At 41.2% G+C, this 18,973-nt stretch overlaps 1 protein-coding gene across 1 annotated transcript in view; it reads left to right on the top strand.

Annotated features, from left to right (window-relative positions):
• Positions 1–18,973, top strand: part of Slc35f4 (solute carrier family 35 member F4) — a 219,930-nt gene that overhangs the window by 72,135 nt on the left and 128,822 nt on the right. The window lies entirely within an intron of this gene.

Below are 18,973 nucleotides of genomic sequence, written 5' to 3' on the forward strand. Positions count from 1 at the left end.
TAGATAGATAGATAGATAGATAGATAGATAGATAGATAGATAGATAGGTAAATGTAGCCTTTAAAAATTACATTTAACCTCACAACACTTTGTCTGAGGTAAGCTGTAAACTATAAAATGTATCTTAGGCCCCACTTATAAATACAGAGCTGAGGAATCTGAGAATTCATGTCAGGAAGATGGTCTTAGGGTGAGGATGTAGCTTGGTAATGGAATGCTTGCCTAACATGTATGTGACCCTGATAGTGTTTATAGTTATTAAATGGAGCTGCATGCTATGAGCCAAAATGGAGGTGACATGTGCAAGGTGAGGGATTTCCTGTCAGGTTAATTTAGAACCAATAGGTTCAGAGTGAGTAACGAGGTCTGACTTAATGGACTTGCAGAGACTAGAGGAAGGAGAAACGGCATGAGACGAATATGAAGTAAGGCTATACTACCTGAAAGAATCCGTTTATGCCAGAAAACTCATCAGGCCCTGAAATAACAGTGAAATTGGTTATGAGATGTAGAGCTCCCAGGAGACTACAGGAGAAGCCTGAAATGAAATCTGAAATTGACCATTGAGATTCAGCAGGAGAAAGAGTGCATTGGTGTTTCTCATTAGGAAACTGGAAGTGCAGAAATTCTGGTCCCCAAACGTGCGGGACAAACGAAGGAGTGGGGGTGTGAATGTGAATGCATCAAGACAAAGATAGTTCACTATTGTACACTCTGACTTATGCGGTAATAAACTGCCCTGGAGGTTCCAGGAAAAGTCCAAGTTCCCACACTCTCCACCTGCCCTGGAGAACAAAAACCTGCAAAGTTTGACTGGACAGTTACACAGCAGCCCTTGTGCACACCAGGCCGTCCTTGCCCCAGAGATTCCCCTATCTGCACAGCTCAAGGTCCTTGGAGCACTTGTAGAGCTCAGGAGAGGCCATAACAGCAGGAAATACCAAAGGTCAGCCTCTGCCCTTGCTTCCCCCTACCTCCACCACTTGGAATGCTTGATTTTATATCGTTTCTCTGGAGTCCTGCGAACTGGTTACAAGACAGCACCCATCTAAGTCATGACTGCTAAGCCAGAAATACAATTATTCCTGATTTTTCCATTGTAAAATGATGCAAGCCATGTCCATCATCCTGCTTCCAACCACACACACAGGCACACACATTCACACACACAGACACACAGACACACACACACGAACACGCGAGCACATGTGCACACACACACCCCGCAGGTTGGCAGAACAACATCATCTCATTACACACTACACACCACGGTAGATGCCCTGTCCTTCAGAAACTTTTGCCTTCCACTATCACCACTTGTCGGGCGGGGAGAGCGGAGCCTCAGTGCTTTCATCTGAATGGTCCCCTGAAGTGCACTTTCCTGCCATTGATGAGCTGGGTTTTAACAGGCTCTTCTCTTGGTGAAGTGGGGCTTCCATTTCCTTGTTCCAAATGAGTCACCTGAGACCCACTCTGTGTACACAGAACTTATCTGAGGCTTAGTGTTTTCACAGAGTTTGATTTTGTGTCTGAGGGATTTTTATTGCACTTTCTCATCTAAATCCAGATTGGGGCTCTTGGCAAAAGGACAGATGGTATTTTTCAATGATTAATGCAAAGCATCAGTAAAATACGGAAGCTATGATTGCTCTTAAAAAAAAAAAAAGCCTTGGCCTCATGCTATGTGACATTGCAACTGAAACTCATTCCAAGTACTACTATTACATTGAGTTTCACAAAAGGGATAGAAAATTCATTTTCAAGTGTTTTCCCAAGGGTGAGGTGAAAGATGGCTACAGAATTTCTCAACACCAGATAGCACTGCGCAGAGGACATTGTTGGCTCAGCATTGACTGCTTTTCTGGACATCCTCGTGCCTTGCAGTTTTCTGTCATAGTGTTCAGGGAAGATGTCTTCACCGAGAAAGCACAAAGTCCTCTTCAAAACTGAGGAAGGCCGGTTTCCATTAATTGACTGTTAAAAGATAGAGACAACAGATGAAATTGTTGAATCTGAAATTAAACGGTTTTTTGGTGACATTTTAGGCTAATTCTACACAGATTCAGAAGTTTTGGAAGACTGCTTAATAGTCTAACGCATATTTATCAGAATATAAATCCTGCTTTTGCACAGGAGTGAACTAAGAACACAGGCATATTAGTTAGGTCTTATGACTGAATTCAAAACAATCTTGCCTGAAAAGGACAGAGATCTGGCCCAAGAGGGGCCCTGGCTCCGTAGCAGTTCTTGCTTGTGGAAGCTCATTGAAAGCAGCCAGTCCTGAAGAAACCTGGTAAGCTAGGGTCAGATGGAAGGGGAGGAGACCTCTTCTATCTGTGGACTTGGAAAGGAGCATGGAGGAAATAAGGGAGGGAGGGTGAGATTGGGAGGGAATGAGGGAGCAGGCTACAGCTGGGATACAAAGTTAATAAACTGTAACTAATATGTAAAAAATAAAATAAAATAATAAAATAATGCAAAAAAAAGAGAGAAAGTACTACAGGAGCTTATGGGTAAGGTGTAATGCAGAATGACAAAATGAATTCTTAGTGCAAGCTGTGTGTCACTCTGCATCTATGGGAGGTGCTCGTAATGATTATGGCTCGCACTAATCTTACTGAGGTAAATGAGCTGTCCTGCTCTCAAAAGGGGATGCATTGTTTGATTTTTTTCATTATTTCTATTTCTAATTTGGTTATCTCTTACAATCAAGAATATTTACAGCAACTGAAAATTAGAACCAATATTGCCTCTTTTTTATTTGAGATATTTACTAATTTTATTTTGTTAATATTTTATGTGCTATATTTTGATCATGATTTCCCTTACCGAACTCCTCCAAGGTCCTTCCCACCTTCCTACTTGCCCAACTTTATGCTTGCTTTCTCTCAAAAAAAAAAAAAAAAACCAAACAAACAAAAAAGAAACACTAAAAAAAAAAAACACACAAAAACAAAAAAAAGCAAACATGCAAAAGACAGAGAAGACAAAACAAAAGAAAAGAAAACAAAAAGTATTTCATGAAAGAGAGTTGCATTTTGTCAAGGACCTTTTCTGTGTCCAATAAGACAGTTTTTGTCGTTCATTCTGTTTTATGGTGTTTATGTTTCAATATAAATTTACATACATTGAACCATCCCTCCATCTCTGGAATTATGCCTTCTTGATAATGGTGGGCAGTCTTTTTACTGTGTTCTTGAATTCGGTATGTAAATGTTTTACTGAAAATGTTCTTGCATCTATGTTCATAAGGGATATTGGTCTATAATTTTTCTATTGAGTTATTTTAGTATGTCTGAATAATAGTACCCTCACAAAATTAATTAGTAACTATCCTTTCAGTTTACGTTTTGTGGAATAATTTAAGAAGCATTGGTGTTAATTCTTTGAAAGTATGGCAGAATTCTGTTCTGAATCTATCTGGCTTTCAAATTATTTGGGGGGGGTGGTTGGGGGAATTTTAATTACTGTTTTTATTTTACTAGGAGTTATGGAACTGTTTAGATTGCTTATTTAATTGGTATTTAACTTAATAAGGTCATATTTATGAAGAAATTCATTCATTTCTTTCAGGTTTTCCAGTGGGTAGAAAATAGATTTTTAAAGGATGCCCTTGTAAATTCTCTGAATGTCCTGTTGTTTATTGTAATGTCCCCATTTTCATATCTAATGTTATTAACTTTGCCATTCTCTCTTCATCTTTTGTTTAATTTGACTAAGTGTTTGTCAGTCTTGTTTATTTTCTCAAAAAACCAAATCCATGTTGCATTGATTCTTTGTCATCTTTTGTTTGTACTTCATTTATTTCAGTACTGTCTTTAATTATTTTTTCCTTCTCTTTTTGAGTATTATTCCTTATTACTCTACAGCTTTCTGGTGTGGTGGTTTGAATGAAAATGGCCCCCACTGGTTCATAGGGAGTGCCACTATTAGGAAGTATGGTCCTGTTGGAGTAGGTGTGGCCTTGCTTGTACTGATGATATGAGTATATTTTTCAATTTGGCAAGTCATTTAACTTAGATTTACAGATTATTTCTTGGAAATCATGCATTTCTGAGATTTCTTTCAAAATGAGATGATGTGATCAATTAATTACTTCCAAAGTGTAATGACTTTTTAATGAATACTAATTTTAACAGTTAATGTTGTTGACACAATGCTGTATTTCATAGACATTTAATTAAACCTCTATTAACATTGAATAGCATTTTCAATATTTTGGAGACAGTACTTTTTCAACTTTCAGACTTCTTGTGGGTTCTCAAGAGGTTCAGATCTATGGTTTCCACTCCAGTACATTAAGGACTGGGCTTATCCAGTGCTTTTCTTGTGGCCCTGATGTATGGAAAAGGGATGTAGTTTCTTGTCTAAAGCCAGGAACATACTTGGCAGAGCCTGTAATAGGCTGGAGCCAGGTTCTTGGGAGCTTTCTCCTGATGCCCTGATTTGCAGAGATGGATCAGAGCCCCTTCTCTAAAGCAAGGAGTGTGATTGTCGGAGCTGGTAATAGCTTGGCCCTTGGGGGAGTTGTGGCTTCAGATCCTGAGAACCTAACTCTTCCCACCATAAAAGGCTATGGCTATCTGTCCTGGCTGCTGTGTGCTCAGTCTGCCATGTTCTTGAGATACCCCATGTTTTCCATGTGTAACATTATTTGATTAGCTTCCACTGACTTCACCCCATTGCATGATAGTTTCTGTTTTGTCCCATTTTTTTTTACTGTTCTTTTTTTAAATTTATTTATTTTTTATATTAATCACAGGTTATTTACTTTGTATCCCAGCTGTAACCCCCTCCCTCCTTCTCTCTCAAACCCACCCTCCCTCTTTCATCTTCTCCCTGCCCCTTTCCAAGTCCACTAATAGGGGAGGACCTCCTCCCCTTCCATCTCATCCTAGCTTATCAAGTCTCTTCAGGCCTGGCTGCAGTGTCTTCTTCTGTGGCCTAGCAAGGCTGCTCCTCGAGGAAATCATGAAATTTGCAGGCAAATGATGGGACCTAGAATCGATCATCCTGAGTGAGTTATCCCAAAAGCAGAAAGACACACATGGTATATACTCACTTATATAGACCTATAGGATAGGATAAATATACTGAAATCTATACACCTAAAAAAGATAAACAAGAAAGAGGTCCCAGGGTAAGATGACCAATCCTCACTTAGGAAGACAAATGGGATGGACATTGGATGTAAGAGAAAACAAGTAACAGGACAGGAGCCTACAGCTCAGAGCCTCTGAAATACTCTACCTAGAAGTGTATCAAAGCAGATATTAAGACTCATAACCAAACCTTTGACAGAGTGCAGGGAAGCATATGTCCCATTTTTTTTAATAGTAAAAAAGATGTTGTACTCTTAAAAAGCTTGCTTGGCATAAGGCATAGCTTATTCAAGACCTCCTAATCCACATTTTATCTATCTCTCCTTATCTTCTGATTCACTAGTCCTCTCTCTCAGCCTTTCATCACTAAAGATTGATCTATGTCTTTTCTGTATTTTACTGACAGGAATCTAAAGAGAGGTTCTTTACTTTCCTATGACGCCTACTTTCTGAGTCTTCATTTCTGCCCACCTGGGTTATCCCTTTTCCAGCCAACTGGCAGCATCAAGTGTACTCCCTTCCACACCCTTTTGGTGTTATTAGATTCCTACTGAACAGTATGCATACATTTCACAAAATACAATTGTTTTCTTCTATCTACAAGCCACTTGCAGTCATTGCACGGTTCATAGACTCTCTTCATTTCAGATCATCACCAGCACCTATAACAATGCCTGAAACATAATAGCTGTTCAAGCCATATTTCATTTATGTTTTTATATAGCCAAATAAACTAATAATAAAATAGTGAGGAATATTTCTAATATATTTTAAAAAACAATCTGGGGGCTCAAAGATTAAGAGGACTCGCTGCCTTTGCAGCACCCATTTGTTTGGTTCCACAGCACCCATAGGTTTGGGTCCCAGCACCCATATGTTGTTTCAACACTTTCTGTAACGCCAATTCCAGGGGATCTAATACTCTCTTAAGGCCTACATAGGCACCACACACATGTGGTACACGTGAACAATGAAGTTAAAAATTCATACACATAAATAAAAATGAATCTTTGAGAAAGAAACCTTCAAACTTGAAAACCATTGCTTTAAGATATTACCTACAAAGTGAAAATGGCTTACCAATAAGATAAATTCTACATTGTTATTCAAAATATTCAGCTCTTTGGAGTGACAACCTCAAACCTCTATATCTTTAGAAGGGTCTTGGTGATAGACTTTGTGTAATTGAAGTTTTTTTTCCCCTTTAAATCAAAGTTTCATCTTCTGATCTATGTTTTCCTCAAGGTCTATAAAATTACTTACAGTTTGTTTTTAAATGTATTTATTTTGTTTGAATGGATATTTTGTCTGTATGTATGTAAGTGAATCACATGTGTATCTGGCACCTATAAAGGTCAGAAGAAGTCATCAAATTCCCTGAAACTGGATTACACAGGTTTGTGAGCCACGTATGGGTGCTGAAAACTGAATCCAGGTCAAAAAAATTGCTATTAATTGTTGAGTAAGTTTTTCATCCCCTGATTGCGGTTTTAAAATAGTGTTTTCAAGTTTTTTCTCCAAGTGAGATTTCAAAAATCCTGGCTCTCAATAACAGCCAGGCTTTCTTTAAGGAAAAGGCAAATGCAAAATTCCTAGCAGAGTACAGTTCAAATCAGGGAGCACTCAAAGAGACAGTTTATCATCTTCAAATATTTATGTAGTGAATGGCTATAAATGAGCTGTCAACTTATATCCTGTTTAGCTCATGTCCTGGAGGAATGGTGATTTGAAATGGCTATAATTTTAATTTGCAATTACTTACAGCGTGGCATTTACATTGAGCCATTTGCAGACAGATCCCAAGTTATTTAGTCCTCACAACAGCCTGTTTAGTGAGAATGGCCCCAATAGGTTCATTTCAATAGTTAGTCCCCAGTTGGTGGAAGTGTTTGGAAAGGACTAAGAAATAGAGCCTTGTTGGAAGAGGTGTGTCATTTTAAGGTTTCAAAAGTCGTCCCCATTCCCAGTTAGTTCGCACTGCCTCATAAGTGAGGATCAACTTGTAAGCTCTCGGCCATTGCTCCAGCACCATACTTGCCTGCTGCTGCCATGCTCCCACCATGGTGGTCATAGACTCTGACCCTCCGAAACTATAAGCCTCAAATAAGTGGAAAGTTCTCTTCTGCAAGTTTTCTTGACCATGGTGTCTTAGCACAGCAATACAAAGGTAACTAAGATATAGCCCAACAAATATTGTCATAAATTTATAGAAGATGAAACATTAATAAACAAAAGATTGGGTTACTTTCCCAAGATCACAGAGACAGTAAATGATAGTTACTCTAAATATTCAATAATTTTCAATCTTAGTTTTTCTAGTTGAAAATATTCTTTATGTCATAATTGTATTAAGGAGATTCACTTTCTCTCTCCCCACCCCTCCAAATAAATATGAAACATATTTATGCATAAATCATCTAGAAAAATAGAGCATTACGTTACATCTTGAGGCTGAGTACTGGGGAGTGATTTAAAAAGTATTAAATGAAATATGTGGCTCACAAAATCAAAACTGAACAAGTTTAGAATGCATTTATCAAATCCGTGGGAAAGCTAGCCAACCAGGCTGATTTAAAGGGAAGTTTAAAAACAGAAATGTTTCTATTTGCTGAACTAAAAAACACTTGTCTGAGATTGATCATTTAGACCTTAAAAGTGGTTAGTATTCTACAAAACAGAGAAACTACATTCACAGTTCTTTCAGATAGAAATTATTTGTATCTTCAGTCAATTCATTTGCATTACCATGTGTCTTAGTTTGATTTCTATTAGTAAGATAAACAAACACCAAGACCAAAGGCAACTTGGGAAAAAAGGGGTTTCTTTCATTTTACAGGTTAAAGTCCCTAATGGTGGGAAGTCATGATAGGAACTCAAGGAAGGAACCTAGAGGCAGGAACTGAGTGAAGCAGAGACCATGGAGATGTTCCTGGATTACGCCCCCCTCCCAAGCTTGATCAGTTTGCTTTCTTATGTCACCCAAGGCCAGCTTCTTCCACTGCTTCCAGGAGGGTAGGTCATCCTACATCAATCAATAATCAAGAAACACACACACACACACAGACTTGCATATAATCTGATGGAACTATCTTCTCAAATGAGGTTCCCTTTTCAGATGACTTTAATGGTGTCAAGTTAAAAATAAATAAAAAGATAACCGGAGCACCATGAGACACACATTGTCTATGATAACTTCAGCCACCATTTCAAAGCTATAAAATCACCTAATCAATAGCATGTGTCCAGGTGAACATGAGTACAAATTTCTGAAAATTCAGATTTTTTATCTTGATCTGCTAACTACAATATCTCATGACACAGTAAGGCTCTTCAGAGTCCCTGTTCACTGTGTCCAAGCCTTGAACAAATTTTCCTGCGAGAAAAAGTCAGTGGATCTTTGTCATTGTCTTTGCTACACTGAATCTGAATGTTCTGTTGTTGATTTTTTTTTTTCATCATTAAGAGAACATAGTACTGGGTGAGTCCTGAGGGGATGGAGCATTTTATAGTCTTGAGCTGAAACTCTAAAGTGAAGCATGAAGGCAAGAAGGATGGCATTAGTTTTTGTGAAAGCAAAAGTGGACGGCATTGGTCTTGGCAAAGGCTTAAGTGAATAGCACTGGTCTTGGTGAAGGCAAGAGTGGATAACATTGGTCTTGGTAAAGATCTCTGTGATCTGACATCAAAAGCACAAGCAACAAAAGACAAGAACAGACAAGTACAAAATCATCAAACTACACGCTTGTGCAAAACAAAGGCAACGGACAGAAAAGGCAGCCTTAAAAATTAGAGAAAATACTTGCCAAGCATTTATCTGGGAAGGGGTTAATATAAAAAAATATCTAAGAAATAATGAGTTGCTCAGTGGGAAAGAGACAAAGTTAAGTCTTAGAGGTCTGCAGCATAAAATTCTGTTAGCCTACATAGCAAGACTGTGTCCTGAACTCCCTTTTGCTACAAAGTGCCAGGGATGGTGGGGCACCAAAGAGAAAGTGAGTCACTAGTAGAAACGGACCTGGGACAGAGACATTGGCGTTGGCAGACAAAAATAGAAACATCAAGACAGAAAAATAAGCGAGGCCTCATGCTTATAGTCCCAGATCCTAGGAGGCTGAGGCAAGAAAATTGTCAATTCAAAGTAAGTTCAAGACCATCTTGGGCAAATTTGTGGCATTATGATTCAAAATTTTAAAAAGGCTAGGTTGGCCAGCCAGAATGGTACATGCTAGTTACCCTAGTTTGGGGCACAATGGTGCCACATTAAAACAAACAAATAAAACTTTCGGAGTAGTTTAGACCAAGAGCAAGCCCAAACTTGAATTCTTTGTTTTGTTTTGGTTTTTTCCATTTTTTCTCCCTGTGTCTTCTGTCTCTGTTGTCTGTCATCTGTCCCCAACAAAGAGCTTTGCACTTGTATTTATTGAGCAACACAGAAAATAAGATAAGAGAAAGGAATGAGGAATCTATCTCGATCAAAAAAAATATATATATATATGTAGTAAAGTTTACAAGAGAAGAATTTACTTGACTGACTTTCTTGGTCAGGGCATGGAAGACTACATAATTTAATATTAAAGAACACATTTAGTTTAACTGGTAGAGGCTGATTCCGTAGGAAGTCCAAGGCATAGTAAGGCTTGTTAATGTTGTTTACAGGCAAGTTGAACAGCCTGAAGACACAGTAAACAGGAAAGAGCCTGAGTGTAAAGCTTCCTGTGGTATTAGGACATGCTGTTGACTTGCTTGCAAGTTAAGGCAAAGGCTCAGCTTCTGAAAGCAAGAGGTATGTTCAGAAAAAGCACAGAGACGGGACTCTGGCCAGCTTGTGCGGGACAAACATGGCTCTGACAGGCCTTGCCCTTCTCCCCATTCCCTCTGCCTTCTTAACCATTAGATTACATTCCTAAAGCTACCCGCCAAGGTCGAGTTCCTTATTCGGCCACTTCCTCCTCCTGAGGTTAACCACCAAAGTCCAGCTATCAAAGTATTGTAGTCCAGCAATCAAAGGCCCACTTTGGCTCACCTAATATGTCCAATTAAAATTAACCATCTCATCCTAACATGGGGTTTCCCCTTTTACCTTTATAAACCATTTGCCTATGGGCCATGTCGGTCTACTCACTATTAAGAGGTGGTCCTTTGTCCCCCTAGACAAATACTGTCCCCTTTCCCCTCTCCCTCTTCCTCTATTTCCTGTCTTTGTCTTTTATTCCCCGTCCTTTTGTTCCTCTGGAGCAAATAAATCTCCTGTGTGCTGCAAATTTGGTCTTGGATGTCTGGAGCCAATACCAGTTCCTTCAGGGGGAGATCAGAAGTTGGTTTAAGGCCATTCTCACTTACAGAACCAGTTTAAGACAAGTGTGGGGTACATGATACCATGTTCCCAAACAACAGAAGGAAAATAAATGAATAAAAAACAGGGGTAGAGAGTTTGTTACTCAGTAGTCAAGCTCTTGCTTAGCATGAGGATGGTCTTAGTTTTGATACCCAGACTTAATTTTTTAAAAGAGAGAGAGAAATAAAGATCTAGGCAGAGAAACAGAAAGAGGAGAAGGAGGAAGAGGAGGAGGAGAAAGAAAATGAGGAGGAGACCAAGAATGACATGGAATTTGGATGTATATAAAGGAAAGAAAATTCTGTAAGTTTAGTCTATGTGAGCAAATAGCTAAGACTGTTTTGTTTATGACGGTCACTGTGAATTATTGACTTGACGACATCTAGAACCACCTCTAAGTCTTTTGGGGAGTGGTAATCTTGATGGCACTGGCTGAGGTGCGAAGTCCCAGGATGGGATCATGGACTGTGTAAGTGGAGGGGGGGGGGAGCCAGGCAGCAGCTCACATTCATTGCTTTCTTCTTCTGACTATGGCTACAATGAGACCAGCTGTTTCAAGCTCCTGTTGCCTTGACTTCCCCAAGCTTCATGGATTCCACCTTGAAATGTGAGCCAAAGAAATCCTAAATCTTAAATTCCTTTTATCCAGGCGTTTACATTGCCATGAAAAGTAATTGTTCTTTAAGGATAGCATAATAGTAAAGTGTGGGGCTGAGTGCCTAAGTCAAAGTAAAGGTGATGAGGGAAAGAATCCATGGGATCTGAGAGAGAAGAGATGAAAGCGTACCGCTGCAAAGTTCTTAATCTACCTTGTGCCTTGGGTTGTATTATTGCTCGAAGACGGGTCACAATGTTATGTGGGTGTGTGTGTATGTGCACACATGTGCACTAAAGATGGCAAATAAAGCGCTAGGATAATGAAGTGAGAACCCTCACATCTGTAGTTAGTACAACAACAATGGAAATGAAATGAAGTAATAAAAACCTTTACTCCCCTGAAAGGAGGTAGCACCAATATGGAAACAGAACATACAACAGATGGGACAACAAGAAAGCAAACAGCAAGATGTTACATGTTAACTTAATTCTGAAATGTTACACATAATAAACAGAAGACTATGCCAAAGTATACCCAAGACCGACTTTATTCTGATCATGAAAATAAGTCTTGAATTGAAGAGGCGTAAGTCATAAATGGAAAGTTCTCTTCCTCAATGGACTTAAATTGGAAATCAATAACAGGCAGACATTTGGACTCTCTCCCTGAAACATTTGGAAATGAAGTGAAAAACTTACAAGCAAAGGAGTCCAGAGTTTCTCTGAAGTTTGAACTGAATGAAAGTAAAATAACACATGCTGCTGGAGTGGTGTTTGGAAGGATATTTATAACCTTGGATGCTTGTTTTCTGATAAGCTTCCAGGCAAGAATGAGGAAAACAGAGCACCTGCTCTGAGAAGTTCTCTTGCCTTGAGGAGATAAGGATTAGCAGAGAAGAGGAAGCCTGCGCCTTGGCCAAACATTAGCAGTTTCACTGTAAGATGTCAGAAAAGGTCACAGCACAGCTCAGAGAGTGCTGGAGAGAGAATCTGGCCTGGCCTCCACTCTTGGTACCCTTCTCATAGCTCTGTGATCTTGGACAAATCACGTAGCATGCTCTCATCCCTCACAACACGTGCACAAGCGTGGTATCTTTCCTGAAAGCCTGACAAAGCTGAAGACCGATGAGACTGGGTGGTGCAGAGCAGTTTACATAAAACTGTAGTCCAGTGGTCCTCAACCTTCCTGATGCTGCAACCCTTTAATACAGTTCCTCAAGTTGTGGTGACCTCCACCCATGAAATTATTTCCTTACTACTTCATAACTGTAATCTTGCTACTGTTATGAATCATAATGTAAATCTGATATGTGACCCCGGTAGGGTTTGCAGCCCACAGATTGAGAACCACTGCTATGGTCAAATGTGAGTCAAAAAAAAAAAAAAAGAAAAAGGTTTGTTGAGGAGGACTTTGAAATTATGAAACTAAAGCTGAAAAGTGTATGCACATCATCTTTGTGCTCTTTTATAAGGAATAGCTGAAGTTTCAGTGCAGCACCGGAGACAACATGAGATGTGATGGAATTCCAAGCTTAGGTGAGCAAGCTAAATATGTTATTCTTGTTCATAATTAGTATGACCTTCTGTATGAACTCCCACCTGCAAGGGGGCAGGAAAGAATTCACTGTCAACCCCACATTCTAATGGCGCCGCTGTCATTTCACACAAGTCCTTTGGATTACGCTTGCCACTCCTAATTTTTTCTTTATTTCCCTTCATCTCCAGTCATAGCTAGATGTGTGGGGGGGAAGGGGTAATAGGACCTTGTTATAGAAGAGTGCCATGGACTACACGCACCCGGTATTGTTACTTAGGTTTTGGTGGCTGAGTGTTCTTGGCCATAAAACACATGGCTCAGCTTTAGCAATTGAAGCCCTTAGTATGTCTCTGTCATGCCCAGACCCTCACCCTCATGGTGAGCCCTGCTGTGATCAGACACTGCCTAATTGACGTCCACTGGAGGCAGATGCCCCTAGAGATCAGAACAGGTGCTGCCATCTACAAGGCATGTGAGGCAGATTGGTTTTGAGGTGCCCCTTGCCTAGCACATCCAGGGCTTAGTACTGGAAAACAAACCACTCTCCCGGCCTGGCTTCCTCACGCCGACCTCATCCTCTCCACCACCCCTGGCTTTAGTCCAGAGGAGGACTAGAGGAAAACAGGACACACTGTGCTGCTCACCACTTTGTGGCCATGCTGCTGTCTGCTGAAAGTAGTGACTTTCCCATCCCTTTCCCATTCACTGTCTCCTGTCTTCATTCTCCTAGAGCCCCAGAGGCCTGTGTTAGATAGGATATTGTAAGAGACATGGGATGGCTGCCTACTTCATAGGGATCAAGGCAAATGGAAAATTAAGCCTTTGTTTTAAAGTGATTGAGAATGTCAGGAACAACTGCACAGCATGAAGGTGAGGGACAGGACCCTGGGGTTCCGGGCAGTGACCTACAACTATGAGCACAGTCTGCCTAAGTGCTGGGGGTGGGGAGGTTAATAAGTTTGTCTTGTCAGAAAAGTCTGCAGCAGTTGAAGGAGGCCCGAGTGGAAGTTTCCTTCCACCCTGGGGCGATCATCCAAACAGAAGGCAACACTGAATCAAGAAGGATTAGACTTGCTGTAATAATTGCACAGGATCTTGTCTCTGTGTGAAGGATGTATAGAGGGATTTTTTTTTTCTTGTTGTCCTGGTGTTTTGACTAAACCTGAAACAGAAAGGAACTGTCTGTGCACAAATCCTAAATTGATAGAGCTGCCCATCTTGGGACACCTTTCTTTCCAGCAGTTATGGTACAGGAACTCTCTGCCTCAGACAATAAAACAAAAGAGTTAAAGCAAGACAGTCAGTCACGTAGGCCCTGGAGCAGGGCTGATGGCTGGTGACAAACTGTACAGTACTCGGTCCCTTCTTGGTGCTGCCCTCAGGGTGGTATATGAGAGAATTCCTGGGGGGGGAGGCTCTACTCTGTGTGTGTGTGTGTGTGTGTGTGTGTGTGTGTGTGTGTGTGCATTTCTACAGGGCACATACTACTGTGCATGCGCACGAGGCTAGAGGAGGACATCTGGTGGCCTGCGTTACCACTACCCACGGTGCCTCCATCGAGAAGTGCACAGACCTGCTCTATAGTTCTACGTGTGGCTTGAATAACACAGGACCTTGTTCCACAGTTGGCAGCCTGAATTAGCTGGTGTTGTGCTTGGTGAGACAAATCCACTCACCATTCTTGGCTGCCCCAGCAATGCCAAGTTGTTATGAGAGCGTGAAAATGCTTCCCCTCCCTTTTTTACCTCACTTGTCTGGTCACATATTTTGCCTAGCACTGTCCTGTTAGAATTCTTCCCCCTAACTCAAAGGATGACCAAAAAAAGCAGCAACATTAGGATCAATTTTCAATCCTGAAAATAGAAAATCTGGAGCAGGTTCATGGCAGCTACTCCATACTTTATATATAAATCTTGGCATCACAAAGTGTGAATATTGATATCAGGTACACCTGTTCGGTGCTTTTGAATTCCAAGCCAAACACTTGCCAGCTGTACATCTGCTGGAAGCATCTTTCCTTTGAGCTCCTGTTTCTTCATTTGTAAAATGTGGACCCTGTGTTTATAAATTCTTAGCACAGCACATAAAAACTAGCAAGGACTTCTGTTTCATATTGAGTACTTGGGGGCACATAGCCTAAGCTTTGCAATGTTACTTTGCCCTATGTACTATGGTTTAGGTATGGGTTGAACATCCTCTAGGCTTCCACATACAGATGTAATCCTCAGTGGGTGTTATGAGGAAGGTGAAAGTTTACCTGGACCATGGTGTTTGGAGGTCAGGCCTTTGGGGAGTCATTAGTATTGGATAAGGCCATTGGGGTTAGTCCCTATTATTAAGTGCTGGTGGCTTTGTAAAAACAGGGAGTGAAGCATCTGTGGAATGTGCTCTCTGTCTCTTGCAATGTGATATCCTAGGCTACCTTGGGACTCTGTCAACAAGATGGCCATGACACGCCATGCTCTCTCAAGCACACAATCTGTGATCCCAAATTAACTCTGTAAGTCCCATCCATTTCACTCACTCTAGATTCAGTATGTTTGTATGCAACCATTTTACTTCTTTTTTGTGACAACTCTATACTTTCAGATCTAGATTTAAAGAAAACTGTGCATTAACACTATGGAAAGCATGTGGGACTGTGACAAAGGTTCTCAACCCACAACACAAGCAAGTCCTTCTTTGGCAGTTTTGACAATGTGAAGATTCCCGAGCCCACCATTCAGCATTTTCTAGTCCAGGTTTTCTTGAATGCGGCCCCAGCTTAGTAAGTCTCACATATTTCCACTTCAGATGACGCCGATTCCGTTGGTTCCTGAATCATGCTTTTAAAACGCTGGTTAGAAAAGGGCAACACAAAAAGTCCTTGCATGGGAATGGGTCTGTATCTTAAATATGGTGATAAACACATGGTACAAAACCACAGGGTGATAAATACAAATGCAAAAAAGCCCATAGAATCAAACCTATACATGGGATCTGCCTCAGCCCTCAGTATTGTCACTTCCCTTAGTTCATAGTCCTGATTTTTCTCACTAACAGTGAAAACTTCAGACAATTTTTTATTCAACAAACCAATGAATTAGCCAACTGCCGCTTGGCCAGGCTGACTTCATTAGGGTTCTGTGATGTTTCGGTCAGGTAAACAGTTCTACAACTTGAACCTAAAAATAAAATGCTTTCCACTTTCCATGTACAGGCCCTCCATCATTTTTGGTTAAGTGGATGGATTAAATGTGCTGTGTAAGTGCCCTGGAAAAGCCAGTGCTCTGGAAAGAGGATCACTTTCTTTACTGAAATAGACTTCTGATCTTACAGCCCTACTCTACAATCTTCTCCACAGATAATTTAATATTCACTAAGCGTGCTTTGTGGCAGTGGTCGGTTTTGAGATAATGTATCCATTTGTATACAATTAACCCCTGTAAGTTTATTCAAAGGGGAGATGGGTTGGGTATGTTTAATGGCATCAGGGAATTACTATGAATGTTTTCATCTGGCATGACAGCATTATGGTTAGGCATGAGGATAGAATTCTCATATTTATTTTAAAATTTCATAATTAAATATTCATGGATAAATCTTAGAATGTATGATTTGCTTCAAAATAATCCAGAGAGAGAGGGATAAGGAGCATAGGGAGAGAAAGATTGGACCTAGATAGCTCATTGATAACTCTGGACATTGGGTACCTGGAGGTCCATTATCCACTTCTTTGCTTTTTTAACCTGTTTGAAATGCTTCACATTCAAATGTTTAAGGAAATGGGGAGGCAAAATTAAAATCATCTTCAGAGACGCGCATAAGAGAAAGGCTGCCCTTAGCACTGTGCTTCTGCCCTTAGCACTGTGCTTCTGAAGCATGAAGGACCCCAGTAGGAACGTCACATTTTCTTTCAAGGGCACAGAGTGCTTCTGAATTACCACTGCAGAACAGCCTGTCTTCTGTAGGCTGTGGGTGGCAGCTCTGTGTCCAGCTCAGCCCCCACAGTAAGCATCAGCCCTTTTGAGACCTCAGCTTCACATATAAAGTCTTCATATCAGAATTGTGCATTTGTTCTGGGGAAAAAAAAAAACAAACTCAAAGACAGTAAGAGAAATATTTGAGGGGCATTATTTCTTAAACATGTATTTTATTTTTGCTTTATGTTACTTCCAGGATTTTGAAATTCCTAATGGAATGATGTTTATATTATTTTTTACATTCTTTCTTAAATTAATTTAGCTATTCACTTTATAGCTTGATTGCAGGCCCCTCTCCTCTTCTCCCAATCCTCACCTCATGCATTTCTCTTCTCTACTCTCCCCTCTCTTTCTCCTCAGAGAAAGGGGAGGTCCCCTATGGGAACAACCCACCCTGCAAAACTAGATGCATCCTCTTCTACTGAGGCCAGACAAAGCAGGCTAGTTAGGGGAACAAGATCCAAAGCGAGTCAGAGAGGGCCCCCTCTCCAGTTTTGGGGGATCCACATGAAGACCAAGCTGCATATCTGCTACATATGTGGAAGGGGCCTAGAACCTTTGATTGGTGGTTCACTCTCTGTGAGCCCCCATGGGCCCACATTAATTAATTCTGTAGGTCTTCCTGTCATGTTCTTGACCTCTCTGGCTCCCTCAATCATCTCTCCAACTCTTCCATAGAATTCCCCAAGCTCTGTCTAATGTTTGGCTGTGGATCTCTGCATCTGTTTCCATGAGCTGCTGGGTGAAGCCTCTCAGAGGAGTTATGCCAGGCTCCTGTCTACAAGAAGGGCAGAGTAACACCAATAGTGCCAGGGACTGGTTCTCTCCCATGGGACGGGTCTCCAATAGGGCCAGGCTTTGGTGGGCCATTCCCTCAAGCTTTGCTCCATCTTTGTTGCTGTACATCTTGTAGGCAGGACAAGCTTTGGGTCAAATGTTTCTTTGGAGGGGTTGGTGCCCCTATCCCTCCACTGGAAGCCCTGCCTGGCTACAGGAAGTGGCCACTTTCAGCTCCATATCTCCCCTGCTGCTAGGAGTCTCAGCTAGGCTGACCACCATAGACTTCTTAGGGCCTCCCCTATTCCAGGTCTCTGGCAAATCTGAGAGAGGACCCCTACCTCCTTTTTCTGTTCTTTCACCATGCCCTCTCTCCTTCAATCTCCATACTCTAATCTTCAACTTTATTCTCCTCCCCATCCTCTCTCCTACCCAGATCCTTCTCTCCATCCACCTCCAATGCCTATTTTATTTCTATTTCCGAGTGAGATTCAAGCATCCTCTCTTGGGCTCTCCTTGTCACTTAGCGGCTTTGGGTCTGTGGATTGTAGCATGGTAATCCGGTACTTAATGGCTAATATCCACTTATGTATCATGCATGTCTTTTTGGGTTTGGGTTACCACACTCAAGATGAAATTTTCTACTCCGTACATTTTCCTGTAAATTTCAAGATGTTATTAATAGCTGAGCAGCATTCCACTGTGTAAATGTTCCATAGTTTCTTTATCCATTCTTCAGTTGAGGACATCCAGGTGGTTTCCAGTTTCTGGCTATTACGAATAAAGCTGCTATGAACATAGTTGAACAAGTATCCTTGTTGTATGGTGGAGCATATTTGGGTATATGCTCAGGAGTGATATAGCTGGATCTTGAGGCAGCACTATTCCCAATTTTCTGAGAAAGTGCCAGATTGATTTCCATAGTGGTTGTACAAGTTTGCACTCCCACCAGCAAATAGAGGAGAGTTCCCCTAGAGAACAGGCTATCTCAAAAGCTTTCCTACTTAGAGTTTCTTTCTGGTTCCTTTCGTTGTTGGGGGCAGATGACCATAGGCACCCTGTCCCTAGGAGAGGGGTTTCAGGGCCCTTAGAAACAGTGTTAAAGGGCCAGCAGGGAGATGCTAAGTTGGCAAACAGACAGCTGCACAAGCATTAGGACCTGATTTCAGATCCTCAGAACTCATGTTAAAAGCCAGGCACAATGGTGTCAGCTTGCCAACCCCAATGTAGGGGGTGGGGTGGCATAGGGAGATAGGAGAGGGAGCTGACCTAGGCAGATCTCTGAAGCTCTACGGGCCAGCAACTCTAACCAAACCCATGAGCTGCAGAGTCACTGCAAGACCTGCCTCCAAAAATAAATGTGGAGGATGATTAAAGAAAGACACCCAATGTCAACCCCTGGCCTCTCTACATGTGCATGCATGCATACCCACCATGTACACCCTTGCTGTACACATTCATACTAACAAGATGATACGCCACAGACAGAGAGAGACTCAGAGGGAGGAAGGGAGGGAGGGAGGAAAAGAGGGAGGGAAGAGGAGAAAGAGAAGAGAAGAGAAGAGAAGAGAAGAGAAGAGAAGAGAAGAGAAGAGAAGAGAAGAGAAGAGAAGAGAAGAGAAGGAGAGACAGAGAATAAGTTAGAGAATGAAGAGAAATGGAC

This window comes from Psammomys obesus, unplaced genomic scaffold (assembly GCF_907164565.1).
Source record: "Psammomys obesus unplaced genomic scaffold, mPsaObe1.curated_primary_1811, whole genome shotgun sequence".
Lineage (NCBI taxonomy): Eukaryota > Metazoa > Chordata > Mammalia > Rodentia > Muridae > Psammomys > Psammomys obesus.